Below are 25,271 nucleotides of genomic sequence, written 5' to 3'. Positions count from 1 at the left end.
TTATCCTGAAATACACACTACATTATTATTGTCTATAGTCACCCTACCGTGTAATAAAACAATAAAATTCTTTCTAACTATAAACTTGTACCTATTGACCAGCCTCTCCCTCTCCTCTCCTTCCCCCTGCCCTCCCCAGTCACTAGTAACTACTGTTCTACTCACTTTTATGAGATCACCATTTTTAGATTTCACATATGAGTAAGATCATGCGATGTTTGTCTTTCTATGCCTGTTAAGTGAAAATTATGTTATTTCACTTAAAAATGTCTTCCAGATCCATCTATGTTGCCACAAATGATCGGAGTTAATTCTGCTTCATGGCTGAATCATATTCCATTGTGTGTGTGTGTGTGTGTGTATACCACATTTTATTCATTCACCTGCCAATGGGTATTTAAGTTTATTATATATCTTGGCTATTGTGAAAAGTGCTGCAATAAACACGAGTGTGTACGTGTCTCTTTCATATACTGATTTCATTTCTTTTGAATGCTTACCCAGAAATTGGATGGTTAGATTATGTGAGTTCTGTTTTTAATTTTTTGAGGAATTAAAGAGTCCAACCTTAAAGGAATAGATACTGACTTTTTCTAGGTTTCCATACTGTTTTCACAATACAGAACACTTTGTATTCCTACCAGCAGTGTGTAAGAGCTCCCCTTTTTCCACATACTGGCCAACATTTTTGTTATTTTTTGTCTTTTTTTTATAATAACCATTCTAAATGAGGTGAAGTGGTACCTCACTGTGGTGTTGATTTGCATTTCTCTGAAGATCAGTGATGTTGAATATTTTTCATGTATCTGTTGCTTATTTGTATGTCTTCCTTAAAGAAATGTTTATTCAGGAATTTTGCTCATTTTTAACTGGATTTTTTTTTCTGCTATTGAGTTCATTAACTTCCTTATACATTTTGTATATTAACTCCTTGTCAGATGAATATTTGCATATACTTTCTCTCATTTGGCAAGTTGTCTCTTCACTTTATTAATTGTTTTCTTTATTCTGTAGGAACTTTTTACCTTATGTAATATAATTTTTTTATTTTGTTGCCTCTGCTTTTGAAGTCTTATTCAAATAATACTCACTTCAATTTTATGAAGTATTTCCCTTATGTTTCCTTCTAGTAGTTTTATAGCTTTAGACCTTGCATTTAAATCTTTAATTCATTTAGAGTTTGTTTTTGTGTATGATAAGGGATAGGGGTCTAGATTTACTTTCTTATATGTGGATTCTCATTTTCTCAACATCATTTAATGGAAGACACTGTCTTTTCCCCAATGTCTGTTCTTGGTGCATTTGACAATAATTAGTCGATTATATAAATGAATTTATTTTTGGGCTTCCATTCTGTTTTATCGGTATATGTGTCTGCTTTTATGTCAGTACAGTTTTGGTTAGTATAGCTTTGTAGCATATTTTGAAGTAACACAAGGTGATGCCTCCAGCTTTTAGTTTGCTCAAGATTGCTTTGACTGTTCAAGGTTTTACATTTTTATACAAATTTTGGAATTGTTTTTTCTATTTCCGTAAATAATGGCATCAGTATTTTGATAGGGATTGCATTGAATCTGTAGATAACTTCGGATAATATGGACCTTTAAACGATATTATTTGTTTCAATCCATGAACAAGGGATTCTTTCCATATAAATGAAAATGACACAAATAATTGTGTCCTTTTCAATTTCTTTCATCAATGTTTTATAGTTTTCATTGTAGAGGTCTCTCACCTCCTTGGTTAAGTTTACACCCATTTTTTTTTTTGGTTGTTATTGTAAATAGAATTGCTTTTGGGATTTTTTTTTTTTTTTTAGATTGTTCACCATGGATATATAGAAACAGTACTGACTTTCTATATTGATTTTGTATCCTGCAATTTTACTAAATTCTTTTATTAGTTTTAAGTGCTTTTGGGTGCAATCTTTTTTTTATTTTATTTTTTTTTTTTTATTATTATTATACTTTAAGTTCTAGGGTACATTTGCATAACGTGCAGGTTTGTTACATATGTATGCTTGTGCCATGTTGGTGTGCTGCACCCATCAACTCGTCAGCACCCATCAATTCGTCATTTATATCAGGTATAACTTCCAATGCAATCCCTCCCCCCTTCCCCCTCCCCATGATAGGCCCCGATGTGTGATGCTCCCCTTCCCAAGTCCAAGTGATGTCATTGTTCAGTTCCCACCTATGAGTGAGAACATGCGGTGTTTGGTTTTCTGTTCTTGTGATAGTTTGCTAAGAATGATGGTTTCCAGCTGCATCCATGTCCCTACAAAGGACGCAAACTCATCCTTTTTTATGGGTGCCTAATGTTCCATGGTGTATATATGCCACATTTTCTTAATCCAGTCTGTCACAGATGGACATTTGGGTTGATTCCAAGACTTTGCTATTGTGAATAGTGCCGCAATAAACATATGTGTGCATGTGTCTTTATAGCAGCATGATTTATAATCCTTTGGGTATATACCCAGTAGTGGGATGGCTGGGTCATATACACACACACACACACACACACATATATATTCATGTCACCTAAAAATAAGAACTATTTGACAGTCTCTTTTCTGATTTGGATGCCCTTTATTTCTTTCTCTTGCCTGATTGCTCTGGCTAAAATTTCCAGTACTATATTAAATAAAACTGTTGAAATGAGCATCCTTCTCTTTTTCCAAATCTTACAGAAAAAAACTTTCAACTTTTTCTCATTCAGTATAATGTTAGCTGCAACTTTGTCATACATGGCTTCATTGTGTTATGAAATGTTCCTTCATTGCCAGGCTTGTTGAGAGTTTTTATTATGAAGGAATGCCAAATTTTATAAAATGCCTTCTCAGTATCTATTGACATGATCATACGGTTTTCATCCTTGATTCAGTTCATTTGATGCAGATCATTTTTTGCTCTGTTGAACCATCCTTGCATCTCTGTGGTTAATCCCATTTGATCATGGTAAATAATCCTTATTATGTGTTGAATTAATTTACTAGTATTTTGTTCTGGATTTTTGCATCTATATTCATCAGAGGTATTCTCCTGACATTTTGTTGTTGTTGTTGTGTTCTTGTCTGGTTTTGATATTAGAGTAATGCTGCTCTCATAGAATGAATTTGAAAGTATTCTTTTCTTTTCCAATTTTTGGAATAATTTGAGTAAGATTGATTTCCCTTTTTCTTTAAAGGTTTGGTAGAATTTAGCTGTAAAGCCATCAAGTTCTGGGCTTCTATTTGATGGGATATTTTTTCATTACTGCTTTGATCTTGTTAGCCATTATTGGTGTGTTCACCCTGAAATTTCATCATCATTAGCTTTTCTCATTTCACAAGTCTATAGTTAGGAAAAAAAATCATTTTAGCTTATTATATAAGTCAATATACTTCTCTTAATCTCTTAGCAAGTAAATTTAATTCACAACTTCTTTTTATTTGATTCTTCATGGGCTACAACTATATTTTGTCATTTAGAGTAATCAACAAAGGTTCCTAGGTCGAGACCATAAAATTTTGCTACCAATAAAAGAGAAGCAACATTTCAAGGGCCATCTTCATCAACAGCAGCAGAAGAATTAGCATTTTTTAAAAACAGCAATTTTGAGCATCTACTAAATATTCTTTAAGGATATTACATACTTTTTTTGGTTTATTCTCAGAATAGTCCTATTACATAAATACAGATTAAAAAATTGGGATTTCAAGATGTAACATATATGTTACATCACCTGTGTATGCCACACAGCTAGAGTTACCTACATAATTATGTGTAGTTCATAAAATACACAATTTGGACTCCCCAGTTAATGTGGTTTGTAAGTTAGTTCAGCATTTTTTTCATGAATAATTAAACTTGATGGTTCTGCAAAAAACACTCAAAATGTTTGTACTTCCAGTAACAATATCAGATACTATATTGAAATATGTATATTCATTAAGAATTGTATAATTTTCTTAATATAACAAATTGCTAAATATTTTGTTAGTAATAGGGACTGATAAATATAGATGTGAAAAATCAAGGTAGTTTTTAAAGTCTCATAACTATTGATAGTACATTATGAAGTTTATATTTATCAATGTAATAAATAATATATAATATATACATACATGTACATATTCACTCTCTCTACATATATATATGTATATGTGTGTGTGTGTGTGTGTGTGTGTGTGTGTGTGTGTGTGTGTGTATATATTTTATACATGGGATCTCACTGGGTTGCCCAGGCTGGTATCTGGTATTGAACTTCAGGTCTGAAGTCATCTTCCTGCCTCAGAATCCCTGGTAGCTGGGATTCCAGGTGCATGCCACTGAGCCTGGCTTCAGTATCATATTTGCTAATATGTTTAAATATTTTACACATTTTTGCATCTTCGTAAAACTCCATTTGCTTCTTAATGATTTTAAAAGAAAATACATTTTTAAAAAGTTACAAATTCTTAGGAGCCAAGCACATTATTTCTATTCTTAGGCAGTAAATGAGACAATTCTCTGATATACTAAAGATCTTCAGTAAACACAAGCCAGTTTTCAATAAGAAACATTTACCCCTGAAATATCTAGTCACACTTAAAAGAATATGTGCCCAAATATATTTTCCTCCTTAATAACATAAATGGATTTATATTTATAAAAATTATTTCTGAATTATTGAAGACGTTTTAATATAGTGTGAAGTAGTTAATTTTTTAAATGAACATTTTATTGTGAAAATAATAGTCTGCAGCACCCATGCCCTAGTATAAAACCAACTTTTTAAATGAACTTTATAAAGAAATACTTTGAGAAACAGAAAGTACCTATCACTGAATTTTGAGAGTGGAAATTCTGTTTTATTAATCATTAAAACATGTTAAGAAACACTGACTTAGCTAATTTCATAGCTGTTGTTTAGTATTTTATCTTATTGTCTCTGTTTCTTTCCATAGGAAGTGTCAACATGTCAAAGCTGTGTTCATCAACACTATCATGCAAAGTAAACTCACATTAACAGATATTGGAAAACATTGAACCTTTTCATGATATCTGGACTAAATATTATGGAATGAATAGAAGTACAATTATACAAAAGTTAATTTTAAAATATACAAATGATGCTGAATTTCCAGATCTTTTTCTATTCTAAATTCTATAAAAATTCTAACTTTCCTCCTTTTTTCTGCTGAACTTACAATTAAATATTAATATGATTACACTTGCTCTGTTACCTCTTTCCATTCATGCTGTAGGACTAGAGTTACTCAAAGGTCACACTTGGCTGGGTGCGGTGGCTCACGCCTGTAGTCCTAGCACTTTAGGAGACTGACGGTGGGTCACCGGAGGTCAGGAATTTGAGACCAGCCTACCCAACATGGCAAAACCCCATCTTTATTAAAATACAAAAAATTAACTAGTGTAGTGGTGAGTGCCTGTAATCCCAGCTACTCAGGAGGCTGAGACAGGAGAGTTGCTTAAACCCGGGAGGTGGAGGTTGCAGTGAGCTGAAATAGTGACACTGCACTCCAGCCTGGGTGACAAGAGCAAAACTCTGTTTCAAAAAAAAAAAAAAAAAGTCATACTTAATGAATTACTAGCATTTTATATTAATATTGTTTTATAATAATTTATCATAATACATTAATATTGTTTTATAGTAATTTAAATGTAAGTTTTAAATGAAAGTTTAGTTTAAATTACAAATAATATAAATAAATATAGAAAATAAACACAATTTGTCTAGTTCATTAAACAAACTTCTATTTTGTCCTTTTTCAGGAGTTAATTTCTTATTTTCTATTCAGATACTTAGAAAAGTCAATTTGACTTTCAAAAATATTAAAACAACTGTAATCCCGTTACTTTAGGAGGTTGAGGCAGGTAGATCACTTGATGCCCAGAGTTTCAGACAAGCCTGGCCAATATGACGAAATCCTATCTCCACAAAAAAATACAAAAAATTAGCTGGGTATGTTGGTGCACACTTGTAATCCCAGCTACTCAGGAGGCTACTCAGGAGGCATAAAAATCGCTTGAACCTGGGAGGCAGAGGTTGCAGTGAGCCAAGATTGTGCCCCTTCACTCCATCCTGAGTGACAGAGCAAGACTCTGTCTAAAAAAAAATAATTAAAACAAGCATTTGTGCCATGGAAATACAATGGATTGACTAAAACTGTTCTAATACAAAATAGTATTTGACTGTTAGACTTACCCATTGGGAGATAATTCTTCATGAGTCTCTTTTGTTTCTGAATGTCTTCTGAAGAGTTAATTATATATAACTTATTTTCTAGACTCTCTTTTCAAGGGCCATGTATACCAATGGTCTTGGAAGATACAAATAGTAACTCCTCATGCAGATTTGTTTCATTACCAGAACAATATTCATAATGTCTGTATTATCTATATAATGTCTATAATAACTTTTTAGATCATGTCTCTATTAACTTTTGGGAGAAAGTTTGGGCAGTTTGATTATCACCCACCTTGGAAGACTGATGGTCTTCTAAACTTGGAACTCTTAGGTTTTGATAAAAACTTGTGTGTGAAGCATCCGCATACACCCATCTTTTTATTGCCCTCATTAAATGTGAGGGACCAGTAGGATGAATGTGGACATTAAGCTTAAGCTGATGGTGGTGGCCACCTGTCTGTAGCAGCCACTGCAGTGATGCCAGTGGCAGCAAGGGAGGTGCCACCAGGGCTGTGCACTCCATGGAGCCAGTGGAACTGAGAACAGGCAGGAGCCCCGCCCCCTACTGAGTTGGCAGGGCAGGAGTTCCACATTCCCGAGCGCAGCTGCAGACACCCAGCCGCAGTTCCAGACTTGGGCATCTCTGTGTTCTCAGGGGCCAGGGAACCTCCCCCTGTCCCTGCAGGCTCAGAAATATCTTCTCCTGCTAGCTGGCTTTTCCCTACTCCTGGTGTCTGCTATAATTTTGAAGCGAAGGTGTAGCTGATAGCAAGTGCTGTTGCAACCTGGCTGTTTGTGCATGCACTCAAGGTGGTGCTGACATGCCAGCTCCCCTCCGTGCTGCCTTGGCCCTCTCCAGACTTTGGGCACTGATGAGTGTGGGAGGGTGGTCAGGGTGGGGCTGAAGGGGGCTCAGTGTGGGCCTGCATGCATCCCTCAGCAGAGACAACCTGGACACCGTGGACAGCTTGATGGTGACAGGAGGCAGACAGATTCCTGGACAGAAAGGAGTGGATCCCCAGTGAAGCCCCAACTTCAAGCCAGGGAAGATCTGAAGGCTGGTGGCCAGCCTGCCAGTTTCAGGTGGAGTCCACATTCATGAACCAATCATCATGCACTTCCTCCCTTCCATAAAAACTCTGGACTCAGCCATTGTATTAGTCCATTTTTATGCTGCTGAAAAAGACATATCCGAGGCTGGGCAAATACGAAACAAAGAGGTTTATTGGACTCACAGTGCCACGTGGCAGGGAGGCCTCACTATCATGATGGAAGGTGAAAAGCACACCTCACATGGTGGCAGACAAAAGAAAAGAGCTTGTGCTGGAAAACTCCCATTTTTAAAACCATTGGATCTCCTGAGACTCATTCACTATCACAAGAACTGCGAAGGAAAGACCTGTCTCGTGATTCAATCACCTCCACCATGTTCCTCCCACAACAGGTGGGAACTGTGGGAGTTACAACTCAAAATGAGATTTGGCCAGAGAGACAGACAAATCAAATCATTCCACCCCTGGCCATTCCCAAATCTCATGTCCTCACATTTCAAAACCAATCATACCTTCCCAACAGTCCCCCAAAGTCTTAACTAATTTCAGCATTAACTCAAAGGTCCACAGTCCAGTGTCTCATCTAAGACAAGGCAGGTCCCTTCCACCTATGAGCCTCCAAAATTAAAAGCAAGTTGGTTACTTCCTAGATACAATGTGGTACAGGCATTTGGTAAATACAGCCATTCCAAATGGGAGAAATTGACTAAAACAAAAGGACTACAGGCCCCATGCAAATCTGAAATCCAGCAGAGCAGTTAAATCTTAAAGCTCCAAAATGTCCTTTGACTCCATGTCTCGCATCCAGTTCATGCTGATGCAAGAAGTGGGTTCCCATGGTCTTAGGCAGCTCCACCCGTGTGGCTTGGCAGAGTACAGACTCCCTCCCAGCTACTTTCACAGGCTGGCTGGCATTGAGAGTCTATGGCTTTTCCAGGCACGTGGTGCAAACCATTGGTGGATCTACCATTCTTGGGTCTGTGGGATGGTGGCCCTCTACTCACAGCTTCACTAGACAGTGCCCCAGTAGTGACTCTATGACTCTGACACCATTCCCACATTTCCCTTCCTCACTGCCCTAGCAAAAGTTCTCCATGAGTGCCCTCCTCCTGCAGCAAACTTCTGCCTGGGCATCCAGACATTTTCACACATCTTCTGAAATTTAGATGCAATTTCCCCATGTTGGCTAGGCTGATCTTGAACTCCTGGCTTCAGGTGATCCAACTTCCTTGGCCTCCCAAAGTGCTGGGATTACAGGAATGAGCCAACGTGCCTGGACACAAACCTCAATTCTTGACTTCTGTGCACCCTCAATCTCAACAACACATGGATGCTGCCAAGTCTTGGGGCTTCCACCCTCTGAAGCCATGGCTCGAGCTCTACCTTGGCCCCTTTCAGCCATGGCTGGAGTTACTGGGATGCAGGTCACCAAGTCCCTAGGCTGCACACAGCACAGGGACCCTCAGCCAGCCCGCAAAACCATTTTCTCCTAGGCCTCCAGGTCTGTGATGGGAGGGACTGTCGTGAAAACCTCTGACGTGCGCTGGAGACATTTCCCCCATTATTTTGGGGATTCACATACAGCTCCTTGTTACTTGAGTAATTTTCTGCAGCCAGCTTGAATTTCTCCTCAGAAAATGTGTTTTTATTTTCTATTACATTGTCAGGCTGCAAATTTTTTGAACTTTTATGCTCTGCTTCCTTTATAAAAACTGAATGCTTTTAACAGCACCCAAGTAACCACTTGAATGCTTCATTGCTTAGAAATTTCTTCTACCAGATACCCTAAATCATCTCCTTCAAGTTCAAAATTTCACAGATCTCTAGGGCAGGGGCAAAATGATTCCTATCTCTTCATTAAAATTTATCCGAGTCACGTTTACTCAAGTTTCCAACAAGTTATTCATCTTCATCTGAGACCATCTCAGCCTGGGTATCATCGTATATCACTATCAGTATTTTGGTAAAACCCATTAAACAAATCTCTAGGGAGTTCCAAACCATCCCACATTTTCCCTTCTTTTTCCAAGCACCCCCAGAGTGTTCCAACCCGGCCTGCTACCCAATTCCAAAGTTGCTTTCACATTTTCAGGTATGTTTTCAGCAGCACACTACTCCTGGTACCAATTTACTGTATTAGTCCGTTTTCATGCTGCTGATAAAGACATACTGGATACTGGACAATGTACAAAATAAAGAGGTTTATTGGACTCACAGTGCCACCTGACTGGGGAGGCATCACAATCATAATGGAAGGTGAAACACGTCTCACATGGTGGCAGACAAGGGAAGAGAACTTGTGCAGGTAAACTCCCGTTTTTAAAACGATATCAAACCTCATGAGACTCATTCACTATCACAAGAGCAGCACAGGAAAGACCTGCCCACATGATTCAATCACCTCCTACCAGGTTTCTCCCACGATAGGTGTGAATTGGGGGAGTTACAATTCAAGATGAGATTTGGGTGGGGACACAGCAAAACCATATGAGCCAGATTCACACAGACATTGGGACTACCTGCTACAGGAAGGAGCTACCCACGACGGGTCTTCTCTTAGCTGAGAGCTGGACAGTCCCCCGGCTGACCTGCCTGCAGAAAGAAGCTATCCACTTCAGGTCTACTGAGAGCTGTTCTGTCACTCAGTGGAGCTCCTCTCTGCCTTGCTCACCCTCCAGTTGTCCACATACCTTGTTATTCCTGGATATGGGACAAGAACTCAGGTCCCACCAAATGGTGGGACTGAAAGAGGTTTAACACAAATAGGACTGAAACACATTCCTCAGTTGCCATGTTTTGGCAAGGAAAGAAGAGTTCAGAAGAAGGAGAGAAGAGCTGTGGCCCTTCAGGGAGCCCAGACCTCATGGGCTCCCTGAGCCAGGGCTGTGACACCCTCTTTGGGACTCTGCTGCTCCTGGCATCTCCAAGCTTCCAGACACCACTGCATTCCCTGGTGCCCACAGTGGAAGCTGCTTGTGGTACACCTGGTTCAGCTGTAGCCTCACACAGAGCTGGCACAAGTGCTGACACCTGGAGCTGCCCAGCCCATTGCATGTGACACACTTGGCTTTGTGCAGATGCCAAATCCTGTGCTTACTCACACACTTCTTGCTACTCTGTGCCTGGCACACCCTTGGCAGATATGGGATCTGAGACAGTAGTGTAGGCAGAGCAAAACCTGCTGTGCAGACTGGGTGAAGAAACCCATGGACCCAAGCAAAACTCGGGCAAAGGTGCTATTGGCCACAGAGGTTTCTGGCTGGAAAAGCAACACCCCAAGGATCCTGTGACAAAGCTTCCTGCTTTGCTGAGAGTAGTAACATTCTTTGTCTCTAATCTAGGTTTCATATCTTTTGCCAGAATCTGTGAAACTGTGGGAGGCTAACTTGTTTGTTTGCAAGTCGGGTAAAAACTCAGATATATCATACCTTTTGATAAAACCCTGAAACTATTTTTTGTACTTATTTGTTTCATATGAGTTTTATATTAAGTACTTCATTCAGAATTGATGGCTTATTTCTATTCACTCTATTTGTAATGTTCTTCTGAACAGAAGAGTCAAAATGACTGTGTAGTTACAATTACAGTTGTAATATACTAATGTATAACAAGCGAAAAGCAATAGAAAATTGTTATATACATTTATGAAATATTATGTCAATGTAGGTGTAGTTTGATAGTATAAATTTGTTGAACATTATGTGATTCAAATAAAAGTTAAAAGCTGCATAATTGTTGAATAAATGAATGAATGAGTGGTAAACTGAATGCTCTTTGGCATTTCAAGTTTTGTGGGAAATCACATAGCTTAACAGTAAAGGTGTGACTTAGAGCTTTATATTCCTAGTGAAGAGGACAGCATGTCACAGGCGATGAGGGGGTAATTAAACAATATAATTCAAATCGATTAGTTTGAAAATTGTGGAAAATTAATATTGTAAAATTAGGGGCACTTTACCTTTTTCTATTATACATACAAGTTAAATTTTATATGCAAAAGCATATTTTAAAAACCTGATATTTTGGTTTTCGTGTTTTGGTATGATTAGAACTATGAGATTCCTAACAATTCTGAAGAAGTAGCAAATATAGCAGAAAAGAGCACAATTACAGCTCTGACACAGTACTTCAAATGTTACGAAACTGAGCTAACAAATTAGGCCAATGGCCCTGAAACAGGAAGAAATAATAACTTTTTGAGAAAAGGGTTTAAGCATTATTTATTTTTCTTCCCAATCATTGTCATTGGTAAGTCATGTGGCCACTGTACATCCAAGTTATTTGTATAAAAAAAAAAGGTCTGCTTAATTTATTACATAGAATGATTTTGAGATTCAAATGAACTAATACTTAACATAGCACTTTGACTAATTTAAAAAGATATAAAGGCTATAAATATTAAACTATATAATTAAGGATTTATTTTAATTCCTGACATAGGCAAAGTACTTAATCTTATAGTTGTTTTCGGTGACTCTATCATATCACCTTATATTTGCTTTACTATCACACATATATTTAAGTACTTTTCCTCCAAACAACCAATTTCAGCATTTCACTTGTCTTTGTATCCTTTTTCTTCTGCATCTCTATGTCTAGGTGGAAAACTGCATCAGAAAAGTAAGCATGCTTACAGTTTTCATATACAGATCACTAACATCCAGTATCAGAGGACTACCTAACACATTGTAAACACTGAAGACACATTTCCAAAACTGTTTATTTTTTACATCTTTAAAGAAGAATGAAACTAATGAAATAGATTAATGTTGTTTACTTTTTAGCCATAGAGGTTGTTTTCTGAAATAATCCTGGTAAAAGTGTTTTATTAAATAAAAGAGCATGCAATAACGTAGCTAAGTTTTACTAGTTATTTTTACAAACCAGAAATATACAGAACTATGATATATTTTAGAGCTCTTGTATTTGTGAACTATAATGCTTGTGAACAGATATCTGTAAAGTTGATGTTGTAAAAATTTTAAAAAATGATAAAAATTCAAAATTAAGAAAAATACAGATTTACTAAATTTACAACTAGTGCCACATTTAGAAACACAAGAAATAAAATGAATTGACCTGTATGTTATGCATACTTCAAGTACATTTGTACTTGAAATGTGAATACTACACTAAGTGGGAACTTTCACTTTTACAACAGTAATAAATGCTTGCTATGTTCTAGACCCACTGCTAAGTGCTTTACATGGCCCAATTATTTAGTCAATTGGCGAACATTTAAGATAGATACTACCACTATTTGTATTTTCTATGCCAGCAAACAAAACTGTGGAAAAATTAAGTATATCTGCTAAGAATATACAATGACAGAATCAGATTTGAAAACAAAGACTTCAATTCAAAAGCTTCACTCTTAACCATACTTTATTGTTTTAAAATGTTATCAGTTATTATATAGTTACTATAAGCCAGATGCTGCTATAAGAACTTAGGGAATTGTGATTTATCCAACTTCACAATAAACCAATGAGGTAGAAGTTAATAAAATCCCCCTCAAGAGGTGAGGAAACTATGGCAAGGAGAAAGTAAATGAATAATGTATTAGATGTTGATTGCTGGAAATGAGCAAAGTTAAAATTCTAAATCAACAATCTGGCTTTATAGCATTACATCTTTACCATGACACTAAACTTCGTTGCATGCAGTTTAAGTGAATTTCACTGGAAAATTTTTAAACAAATGTAGCTAAAATGCCAATAGGAATAATTGAGTCACAATTTCAGCTTAATGTATCTTCTGCTCAATTTTTATGTAAAACTAAAGTTGTTCTAAAAAGTAAAATTTATTAATGTAAATGAAAAACACCTTGATAATTTATACAATAAAATAATTAATTACATAATCACCTCTTTCTCTTACTTTTTTCTCATTTTTTCTTAGTCTTCTTCATTTTAATCTAGACAACACAAAAGCATCTAACTACATGTAATTAAAAAGAATCCATATTTGTTTCTAAAGGATATAATGTTAATTATATGTTCTCCTAAGTTTAATTTTAATTGTACCAAAAAAATCTTAGCATTTCAAATATTTATATAAGTTAGCTATATTAAATAAATTTTTAATTTAAAAGGTTGAGTGTCTTTAAAAATTTTGCATTAATGACAAAAGTGTAACTCAGTTAGAGTGGAAATATTTAGATTTGCCTAAGTTGCAGGTCACTAAATACAAGACATTGGATGTTATTTTCAATTATTTGTCACAGTTAGTGGACGAGGTAGATTTCTCTTTTTTTTTTCTTCTTTTTTTTTTTTGAGACAGAGTCTCACTCTGTTGCCCAGGCTGGAGTGCAGTGGCCTGATCTCACCTCACTGCAAGCTCCACCTCCCGGGTTCACACAATTCTCCTGCCTCAGCCTCCTGATTAGCTGGGACTATGGGCTCCCACCACCAGGCCCAGCTGATTTTTTTGTGTATTTAGTAGAGATGGGGTTTCACCGTGTTAGCCAGGATGGTCTTGATCTCCTGACCTCGTGATCCTCATGCCTCAGCCTTCTAAAGTGCTGGGATGACAGGTGTGAGCTACCATGCCCTGCCCAATTTCTTTCACTCTTTGTAAATGCAAAGTTAAAGTTAATGCTGTATAATAGTGTATTTAAGAAAATTGTGCACTTTTGTTATTTTCTTTTACTATTTTCTATCTTAGATATGATAAAACTGAGACATTCCTAAACTCAAATCACATAATTAGTAATACTTTAAATATCTAAATTAGTTGTAGCATAGATGGTTAACTGGACACTTGAATCGACATTAGGGCAATATTAAAATTATAATTGATTTATAATTATTTTTATTTTTTATCTCCCTCTGTAGCCTGCAAATGTTATGAGACTGGGCACTATTACCATTTTGTTCACTAAATAAACATTTTTTTAAAATTAAATGCATCTTCTGTTTATTTTTACTAGAAGGTATTGCCATTATGTAGACATAGGTGCAGACCCATTGTAATACTTAAATAAATAAACTAAAAACTAGATATGCCTGTTAAAGATATCAGATGTCCTAGGAAATTACATATAATTGTTTTGTTAGTAACTTAATTTACTAACTGTTTGGACATCTACAGTATCAAAGAGCAATCCCTGATAAATTAATAGGATTCTAAATCTCCTAAGTATTCCCTTCATCTTCAGTAGCAGCTTGGATTCTCTAAGTATACTGTTTAAAATAGTTTATGTGATTGAGAATGGACAAGATATGGAGTATTAGATTTGTTTCCCCACTCTAGGTTTTATATACAAGCACATTTGTTTCGGAAAAAGTACATTAAAAATAAAATTATTTTCCAGTTCTTCTTTTTTCTTTCCTGACAAAGGTAGAGAGTATCACCTCCATGTTTTCACAGTTATGGGTAGACCTTTCACTCCTCACAACCGATGAGTTACACTGGAAGGATGGTTTAGACAAGGGTTCATAAAAATTATATACAAATACATTAAAAGTTTAAAACTAAAACATGCTTGATACCTTGTACTCTGTTGACTATTGCTCTAAAAAAATTAATGCTCACCTGGAACTTGAGAATCTGACATTATTTGGAGATAGAGTCTTTGCAGATGTAATCAAGTTAAAATGAGATCCTACTGGATTAATGTAGGTCCTTATCCAATGAATGATGTCTTTACAGAACAGGGGAATTTGGATAGACACATGAGGAGAAAGCCATGTAAACATAGAGGCAAAGATTGGAGTGAAGCAACTTGAAGCCAAACAAAGTCAAAACTCGAAGTCAAATGATAATTTAGGAGAAAAACATGTAACCCATCCTCCCTCAATCTGTAGCGTGAGTGTGGTCCTGCTAAAACTTATTTTAAGTTTTTAGCCTCCCAATTTGTGAAAGATGCATTTCTGTTATTTTAAGCAAGCCAGTTTATGGTGACTGGCTACAGAAGCCCTTATAAACTGATGCAGTACTTTATCAACCACTTGGTAAGTTATTACTAGTAACTGATAAATTATAAACTATATTCATTTATTAATCTCTATAGCTGTATTTTTCTTTTATACAGGTCATGGCATTTTCTTTTTGTATGGGTAGCCTTCTCAGAATTTACCATCGCCTTGTCTACATAAAACACTAAGTACAATTTCAATTACTTTTTTTAAAAAAGGTAAGAACTTAAAGTGAAAAAAAATGCATATTAAACATGTTTCTAGATTTTTTCTGTTTTAAAAATCTATATATTTCTACCACTTTAAGATAATTATAATTAACATAACTGTTTCTACTAAGACAAGTATTTTTGACCCACTTGCCTTTTTAGTTTCTGCAAAAACATAGTTATAACTTAATTTTTCAAAAAAACAGCAACTCTCTTTTTGCTCACTTTTTTTTTCAATAGTCAAATCATATAATTATAACATCAACTGTAACTGTCATAAATAGGCTTTGGAACAAACCCAACCGATTCTTAGCAAACATGCAAGTAAACTGGTAGGAGTATAAACTCGAGTGTAGCACATACAATATGCCTTGGGCATTGGTTAATCTGTTCTATAAAGGAAATATAGATCTTTGATGTTCTTGGAATAAGATTATGTAGAGGTCAGTCAGAAGAGTGACTCCTGTATCTTCTGTCTATGTTTCCATGGGAATGGCAGCACCTGTTCATGTGTCTCCCTTTTCTATTGAGTGTGAAGAAAAGGAAGAGACTTCTACCCTACCTGTGAAATACCATGGGTACCACTGCACCTAAACCATAGTAAATGTTCACTCAAATAGATATAAAATAAACATTAATAGCCTCTAAATGAACAGATAAAATGATCTACTTAGAATAACCTACCAAACACAGTGGTCGTTATTTGAAAACAGTTGTTAAGGAGGGATAGTTGAAGAGAGAAGTATTTTTCCCCCACGCACGCATCACATACAGATGTGAATACATGCTATAGGAAAATCTCTGTCACAGACCTAGTGAAACAGAACAGATCTCATGAATGTGGTATTTTCTCTGTTTGAAAAATAAGAGTGTAAGAAAAAAACAAATTACACCACACATCTACAGCCATCTGATCTTTGACAAACCTGAGAGAAACAAGAAATGGGGAAAGGATTCCCTATTTAATAAATGGTGCTGAGAAAATTGGCTAGCCATAAGTAGAAAGCTGAAACTGGATCCTTTCCTTACTCCTTATCCAAAGATTAATTCAAGATGGATTAGAGACTTAAATGTTAGACCTAATACCATAAAAACCCTAGAAGAAAACTTAGGTAATACCATTCAGGACATAGGCATGGGCAAGGACTTCATGTCTAAAACACCAAAAGCAACGGCAACAAAAGCCAAAATTGACAAATGGGATCTAATTAAACTAAAGAACTTCTGCACAGCAAAAGAAACTACCATCGGAGTGAACAGGCAACCTACAGAATGGGAGAACATTTTTGCAATCTACTCATCTGACAAAGGGCTAATATCCAGAACCTACAAAGAACTCAAACAAATTTACAAGAAAAAAAACAACCCCATCAAAAAGTGGGCAAAGGATATGAACAGACATTTCTCAAAAGAAGACATTCATACAGCCAACAGACACATGAAAAAATGCTCATCATCACTTGCCATCAGAGAAATGCAAATCAAAACCACAATGAGATACCATCTCACACCAGTTAGAATGACAATCATTAAAAAGTCAGGAAACAACAGGTGCTGGAGAGGATGTGGAGAAATAGGAACACTTTTACACTGTTGGTGGGATTGTAAACTAGTTCAACCATTATGGAAAACAGTATGGTGATCCTCAAGGATCTAGAACTAGGTGTACCATATGACCCAGCCATCCCACTACTGGGTATATACCCAAAGGATTATAAATCATGCTGCTATAAAGACACATACACACGTATGTTTATTGCGGCACTATTCACAATAGCAACGACTTGGAATCAACCCAAATGTCCATCAGTGACAGACTGGATTAAGAAAATGTGGCACATATACACCATGGAATACTATGCAGCCATAAAAAAGGATGAGTTTGTGTCCTTTGTAGGGACATGGATGCAGCTGGAAACCATCATTCTTAGCAAACTATCACAAGAACAGAAAACCAAACACCACATGTCCTCACTCATAGGTGGGAACTGAACAATGAGATCACTTGGACTCGGGAAGGGGAACATCACACACTGGGGCCTATCATGGGGAGGGGGGAGAGGGGGAGGGATTGCATTGGGAGTTATACCTGATGTAAATGACGAGTTGATGGGTGCAGCACACCAACATGGCACAAGTATACATATGTAACAAACCTGCACGTTATGCACAGTACCCTAGAACCTAAAGTATAATAATAATAAAAAATTAAAAATTAAAAAAAAAATTTTCAGGAATCTTTAATACTGACAAAGATTACTTTAGTAATATTAATAAAGCAATGCTATGAATTGAATTGCTCAGAATTATATAACCGTAAGGCTATAACCTGCTTATTTGCACTATGCGACTGATGCTCTTTTATATTTTATAGTGATAGCTCCTGGGCAGAAACCCTTGTCAATTAAGACAAATTACTGTACCTCCTGGATTTCTCTTCCTATGTCTGTCAGCACATTATATCTTTATGGCCAACATTTATTTCTGTAAGAATATTGTAGCTCTATCAACTTCAACTTTAGAGACATCTCAGACCATCTAAATAAAATTCAAATAGTCCATAAAGTGCACCATTTTTCCCAAAGAGTTATCTGATCCATGTGTGATTTTATGGAAGAGATTTGAAAGTTAATCTTGCTTTCCTTAGGATCTTCCCCAAAGGCAGATTCACTAAAGTGTTTAAAGAGATTCTGCTCTCATGAATTAAATCTTTATCTTTCTTGAAAAGAGAGATTGATGGTCAAATTTTTTTATAGCAATTTCTTAAAATGTTGGTTAAAAATGTTCTTTAAATTGAGATATTATTGATAAATTATTAAAACTTCACATACTATATGTCAAATTAATACTTCAAGGTCTAACAGTAAAGGGAAAGATTCATACATTATGTGTCAACAGTGTTTGCTTCACCTGACAGCCCCCAACACCAAAATTATATAACCTTAAATGAAAAAAGAAAAAAATGATAAAACTGAAACTGAACCATAAAATATTTACGGTTTTCATATTCTTTTCAGTTTTCTTTTTGGAAATATGTGGCATCAATGCAATGAAGTATTAAGAAAAATTCAATGAGAAAACTTTACTGAGATTATCATTTTTAGCATGCTAATGGTTATGATCTTAAACTGTTAAGTAGTTCCCCGTGAACTCTTAAAGAGCTATGCTGCCATCTATTGACAATGCAGATGTCTTTTAATAGTTATTAAGTATATGTTGCAAGAAAACACATTTTTAAATAAAATAAATCTGTATTTGGAAAGTAGGTGTTTTTAAAAAATACCTACTTTGTATGGTAAATGGGTGATCTTCAAAGTTATAATACATTATTAATTTTTTTCTTTCAATATGGAAGGGCTTATTAACAAATTACATTGTACTAGCAAATTTTCTGAATGTTGCAGATATCTTAAAGCATTACAAACAAGCAATCTGCAAGAGTTAATGTGTTAACTGTAACTGGGCTTAATGCATCACAATATCGTTATGTCATATTTACTACATTGAATTTAATGGGATTTACATGCATTATTAGGAATGCAAAACATCGTTTTAAGAAGGTAAACAAGACTCAGCAAAATGGCTATCTGGAGAAGGATAATTAAAAATAATGTACGATAAAATAATATAGATACAAACCGTGTTTACTGATTTTATTTTCATTATTTCATGATGTTTTACAATAAGGTGAAAAGCACCTGTATTTTTGTTTGTTTGTTTTGTTTTGTTTTTTTTGAGATGAAGTTTCGCTCTTGTTGCCCAGGCTGGAGTACAATGGCGTGGTCTCGGCTCACCGCAACCTCTGCCTGCCAGGTTCAAGCAATTGTCTTGCCTCAGCCTCCCGAGTAGCTGGGATTACAGGCACGTGCCACCATGCCTGGCTAATTTTGTGTTTTTGGTAGAGATGGTGTTTCTCCATGATAGCACCTGTATTTAATGTCTGCTGAAGCACAGGCTTCCTAAACAGAGCAAGAGAGACCTGTGTTTGGACAGTTAGAATTTAAATGGTTAACTTTCCTTTTTTTTTTCTTTTCTTTTCAAGACGGAGTCTGGGTGGAGTGCAGTGGCCTGATCTCAGCTTACTGCAACCTCTGCCTCCTGGGTTCCAGCGATTCTCCTTCCTCAGCCTCCTGAGTAGCTGTGATTACAGGTGTGTGCCACCACACCCGGCTAATTTTTGTATTTTTAGTAGGGATGGGGTTTCACCATATTGACCAGGATGGTCTTGAACTCCTGACCTCGGGTGATCTGCCCATTTTGGTCTCCCAAAGTGCTGGGATTACAGGCATGAACCACCGCGCCCGTTGGTTAACTACTTTGAATATAGGCTATATACATATGTTAGAAGAAAAAGCCCTTCTGAAAATAATTTTATCCTCTTTTCTATTGAAATATTTAGGATTTTTTTGGAACAGGATGCTAGATGAAGAAAATGTATATAAATATACCCCTACTTCTACTCTCGTAAGTGAGGAAGAGCAGGTTATTTGCCCTTTCTAATGGGAAAATACAATTCCCATTGACTAGGAAAAGTGCTTGACAGAACATTGGGGTTGGAAGGCTTTCTCTCTCCTGGATCCTTATTTTAAGATCTTACTGTGAGGCTATGAGTTGTTAATGATAATTCTTAGATATCCTTTGAGGAAATTATCATCATTACCTATTTGCTTGGGAGAAGTTTACACTAATCAAAATTCGAAAACAGAAGCCATGGAAAGGGGGAAATGGGTTGGTAAATTAATGTCAACGCACCCAAAGGAGCTATGTGTTTGTGATGGAGTAGCTAGATTGGAAACCTTTCTGTACTCTGCCACTCTAGCTTAAAGTTCATGTTCCGTTCAGTCGTGTTTACGTATGCAATGTGAATTAAAAGAGCTATGATTTTACAATCCTATGTAACAAAGACATCACTCTAGCAGCAGACAAGCATGCAATACTAGACAGATTGGTGTTCCTCATTGCCAACTGGTGACAGTGGCTAGAGAGCAAGAGCTCAAGTGCTATAGGACTTGTCTAAGCAGGATACACAAAACTCCTAAAGATTTTTCAAAGTTGGAAAAAGTAAAATCCCTTCCCAACTTTTCCCTATCAAAAGCTGACCAACTCTGGATAAAGGGAAACTTTGGTACCTTTTAAATTTGCCATTCCTATATTTTTATCCTTTCTTCCCTATTCACTAGACTGCCTTTTGGGGGGCAAAGTTGGAGTCAGGAAGGAGTAGGGCAGGGAATCTCTTACTTGACTAGCACATGTGTAATTCAGTGTTGTTTTACTCTTGATAATTCTAATTAAAGCTCATTTCATCTCTCAGATTCTCCTGGTTGCTTCTTGCAGTTAATTATGAGAGTGTAGCAAGTGTGTCTTTTGGCTTAAATAATGTTTCCTCTTGAACTGGCTTCTTAATATTGCCCCTTAAATTATTTAGTTATTAATGTACTCAAGCTTCTTTGGATGTGGGTACCATCACCCTCTGATACCATTGATACCATCCAGATCACAGATGTCCCTTTTAAAGCAACTGTAGGCTGTATTGGCATTGCAGATAAGCATCAGGTCTTTCAATCAGTTCCAGATAGTCACGTAACATTGGCCTTGTATCCAAGGTAGAGCAGGTAATTTGCAAATGTAACCATCTATCCTGTTGCAACAGGCTCATTCCATAAGCATCTCACCCTTTACTTTCTCACTTTTTTTCAGGAGAGTTAGCCACTAGCTCATAGTTTTGCATACACTCTAGGACACATACAATACCGTCAAAATCTAAAATGAAGAATCACTACTCAGCAACCCTCCCTAACCTGAAGTGGAATAATGTTTTTAAAAATAGCACACTCTCTTCAAAGAAACCCTCCAGTTCTCTTGCACAATCAAATTGGTGATGGATTAAAAATTGCAAACTGGTTTCAAAGATCTGCTTTAGTATTCTGCATAAGTCATCTAATGACTTAATTTGAAATCTAGGAGCCTATTTGTTTTATTTTTGGGTTATTTTTTGTGAGCTAAAAAGAAAATAACGAAACAAAATAAAAAAATCACAAACAAAAACCAGAGTATCATTTCAAGATGCTGACACCAGAGTAGAAGGATGTCAGACTAAACATTCTATGATGTTCCACACTGAGAATATGGAGAATGAGGTGAAGAAGACTTATGTATACCAGGTATTAAATAATAAAAATAAGAGTATCACAGACACACTCACCAAATCTTTGTATGTTATAGTCTGCTTGGAGGAAACCATTTAAATCTTGAGAAATCAAAATTTTGGGCCAAACCTTAGAACCACATAGTATAAATGTAGAACATAGGAAGAGTTATCATTTGTTGCATACTTACTCTATGTCAATTTTTGTGTGCTAATTTGGTATATTAAAATGATTTCATTGAGTAATTACTATTATCTTTGTGTGGAAAAAAAGACATGAAGCTTAAAGAAATTATTCTTACTATGTCCATTAAAACATAGTTGTTAAATGGTGACTCTGGAATTTGACAACAAAGACTAGACTTTTTCCATTTTCTCCTTTCTGAGTTCAAGAGTTGTTAAAGAAGGTCCTGAGAAGTTCTAACGATATCAGATACATTGTTGGTTGTGGCTTTGATAAAATACAATAAATATATGGTATATTATTGAAAGGAGTAAGAATGATTCACACTTCCTATCAGCCTTATGAAGCTGTTATCTAAAGGAGTTAATAAAATTTTCCTATGATACAATCTATAATTATAACCTTAGAGTCAAAATCCTGATTACTAATAGACTTGAAAATATAAATCTATCCGTGTGCTTTAATTTCTACCCTTGTGAGTGATGGCTTTGCCCCTATAAGACTGCATCAAGAAAATCAGTAGCCAGAATATAGGAATACACCAGGTTCTGAATAGCTGGGCTGCAGGAAATTTGTGTTTATCATATTTACAAATCAACACTACTAACATTGTGAACTTAAAAACAGTTTTCACCTCCTTGACATTCTGAGGCCCATTTATGTAAGCTGAGATTCCTTTTTATTTTCAGGTTTAATTATTTTATTCTATTCTTAATTGCCTGGTAAAATTGTATGTATTTATCATGTATTCAAAACAACAGGTGGTTTTGAAGTATGTGTTTTATTAGTTATTTTGCATATGTAAGCTAAGGATAATAATTATAGTTATTGAAGGTATCTGGGTTTTTTTCAGGTATGTTGATACTTAAATAAGAATTTGAGGGATGGATTGGGGAAATAGATATGTTTTTAGGTATGTTGATAATTAAGAATTTGGGGGAAAGAATTGTCTTCTTTCCTTGGGGAAAGGAGACAAATGATTTGGAGTAAATTGTCAATGATTGGATTTATAATTATAAAAAGCACTGCCAATTGCACTGCTAAACTCTGTTTATATTCTCGAGTGTGATGTGTAACTCTACAGTTTTCATTTCAAAAAGAAATAAAGTAGAACTTTTTAGATAGCTATTAATAGAGTATAGTTTAAGTTGTTTTTATTTCATCCATCACCAACTTCTATTGAAAAAAAAGTGACAGAGGCCATTGAAGTTGGAAGCACCTTTAAAAACACCAAGTCCTTGAAGTTTATATTTTATTGTCCCAATTGTGCCTGCAAACTATGGGAATAGCTAGGTTAATTTTTTATTGAGTTTTTTCTGGAGGGGATGACCTGAGTAAGACATAAACCTTTTTATTTGTTTTTAAGAGATTATATGGTTATGAATTTAGAACTGATTGAGAAATTTCAGCCTGAAGATGCATAAATGTATTTTCTTTCCCCTCATAATTACCATTATAGTCACTATATTACACAGTAAGCCAAATTTTCTAGTTTCTTAGATAAAACTTATGTGAAATTAACCACTTTTGGAAGTGTTTGCCAGTTTAACTGGCCTCTATTTAAAATACTGTCAAATGCAATTTGTCCTAGTAGAAAAACCACAAACTTTGGATTCAGCCCAAGATTGATCTAAATCCCAGCTCATTTATTTACTAGTGGAATGAGGTTCATCAAGTCCAAAATCCCTGAATCTCAGCTTTCTCATTTCTATAATTCTCATGAGAGTTAAATATAATATATGTGACTTGATGTGTGACTAGAGAATCAGTAATTGGAAGCTATGATAATTTTGAATATTGAGAGACTCAATTTTATTCTTTATTTGAAATCATTATTTGGAGTGCCAAACCTTAGCAGTGACAATTATTTCCTGACAAAACTACATAATGAGCAAGATTGACTCAAAGGCCTCTCTTTGCAGAGTTGAGAAAGGAACTCCTGTTTAGATAAGAGACTCTTCATTGCAACTCTAAGAGGACAGAGTTCATAAGTGAGTTACATTGCCTCAAAGCTAGAACAAACTTTCTATTTATCATAAAATAAAATGAAAATGAAAGATTTTAATAAAGGCAATCATTTTATAAGATAATACTTTGCTGAGAATTAGTAGGGCATAGAAAAGAAATATTCATACATTTTAAGCAGACTACCTGAGTTTGACTTCTAAATGACACTTCTTAGCATTGTGCTCTATAATTTTAAGTTACACACTTAAATGTTCTCAGTTTCTGCATCTCCAAAATCAACAAAATTAAATAACATGAAGAAAAAATCAGTTACTGCTATAAATTCTTACACTAATATTTTATTCTATATTTGTCAGTAGTGTCTAATAAGTATCACTTATTATCATATTTGATATTTTATTTTTCTTATGTTTCTATTTCTTCCTATTGTCATCGGTCTCCCAGCCAGCATTCTTGATACAGAAAATAATGGTAAACTGGAATGTTAGTGATCATAAAAGCACAGCTTCTGGTGTATTAATTTGTATTGTTTCTATAATTTATATACAAAGAAATGACCATTTATGCGTTTACTCACTATGTATAGTGGTGTTTAAGTTTTTCTTTATTAATTAAATGTGTTATTCAGGTTTTTTTAAACCAGAGTGACACTTTATTCCAATCTTACTGTAAGACTGGAGTATTTTAAAATTTCATAGAGTACTCATATGTTCAAGTCTTAAGTTTATCATATTTACTAGTAAGATGAACACACTGAAGAACGCAGTCATGAAGGGAGGAGATGGGTAGTGGGTGCACAGGGAGAACCACCAACTCCTCCTTGCTTGGTACATGTTGCCATCTTGCCTAGTGTTCATGTGTTGCCAAGTCATCGGGAGATCTTCCCTCTGAGTTTCACTGCCCATTACCTAATGCTTTATTCTCATTAAAACTTAGAGTATATAATAAATTTAGCATCAAAATATATCCTCTAATAATAATAATGAGTGTAGGAGGCATCAAAGTCATTCCTAAGAAGTTATGTTTACGTCTTAATCCCTGGAATATGTGACTAAAACCTTATACAGCAAAATGTGTGACGGAATTAAGGATCTTGAGAGGGGGAGCTTTTCCTAGAGTATCTTGGTGGCCCCACAACTCAGTAAGTGTCCTTAAAAGAGTGAGGCAGAGGGAGAGATGACGACAAGAATAGAAGGAGACAATGTGACCATGAAGGCAGAGATTGGATTTATGAAGCCACATGACAAGGAATGCTAGCAAGCCACCAGAAGCTGGAAGAGACAAGAAACTGATCTCCAGTGGAGGCTTTGGAGGCAGTGTGAACCTGCTGACACCTTGATTTCAGACTTCATGCCTCCAGAACCCGGAGAGAACACATTTCTGTTTTCAGTCAAGGTTGAGGTCATTTATTCTGACAGCTACAGGAAAGTAATATGAGTGATTGGATAATTGAAGAACTTCTCTTTGCTAAGAAAACAATGAAAGAAGATTAATTGATAAATATATCCATTTCTTTCATAATAGGCCTTTTTTTTTTTTTTTTTTTGATATTACGCGATTGTACTCCAACCTAATAAAAATCGCGAGACCTAAAAAAAAAAAAAAAAAAAAAAAAATTCTTTA

Source organism: Colobus angolensis, unplaced genomic scaffold (assembly GCF_000951035.1).
Source record: "Colobus angolensis palliatus isolate OR3802 unplaced genomic scaffold, Cang.pa_1.0 Scaffold145, whole genome shotgun sequence".
NCBI lineage: Eukaryota > Metazoa > Chordata > Mammalia > Primates > Cercopithecidae > Colobus > Colobus angolensis.
The sequence above is the reverse complement of the archived record's forward strand: the minus strand, read 5'-3'. Positions refer to the sequence as shown.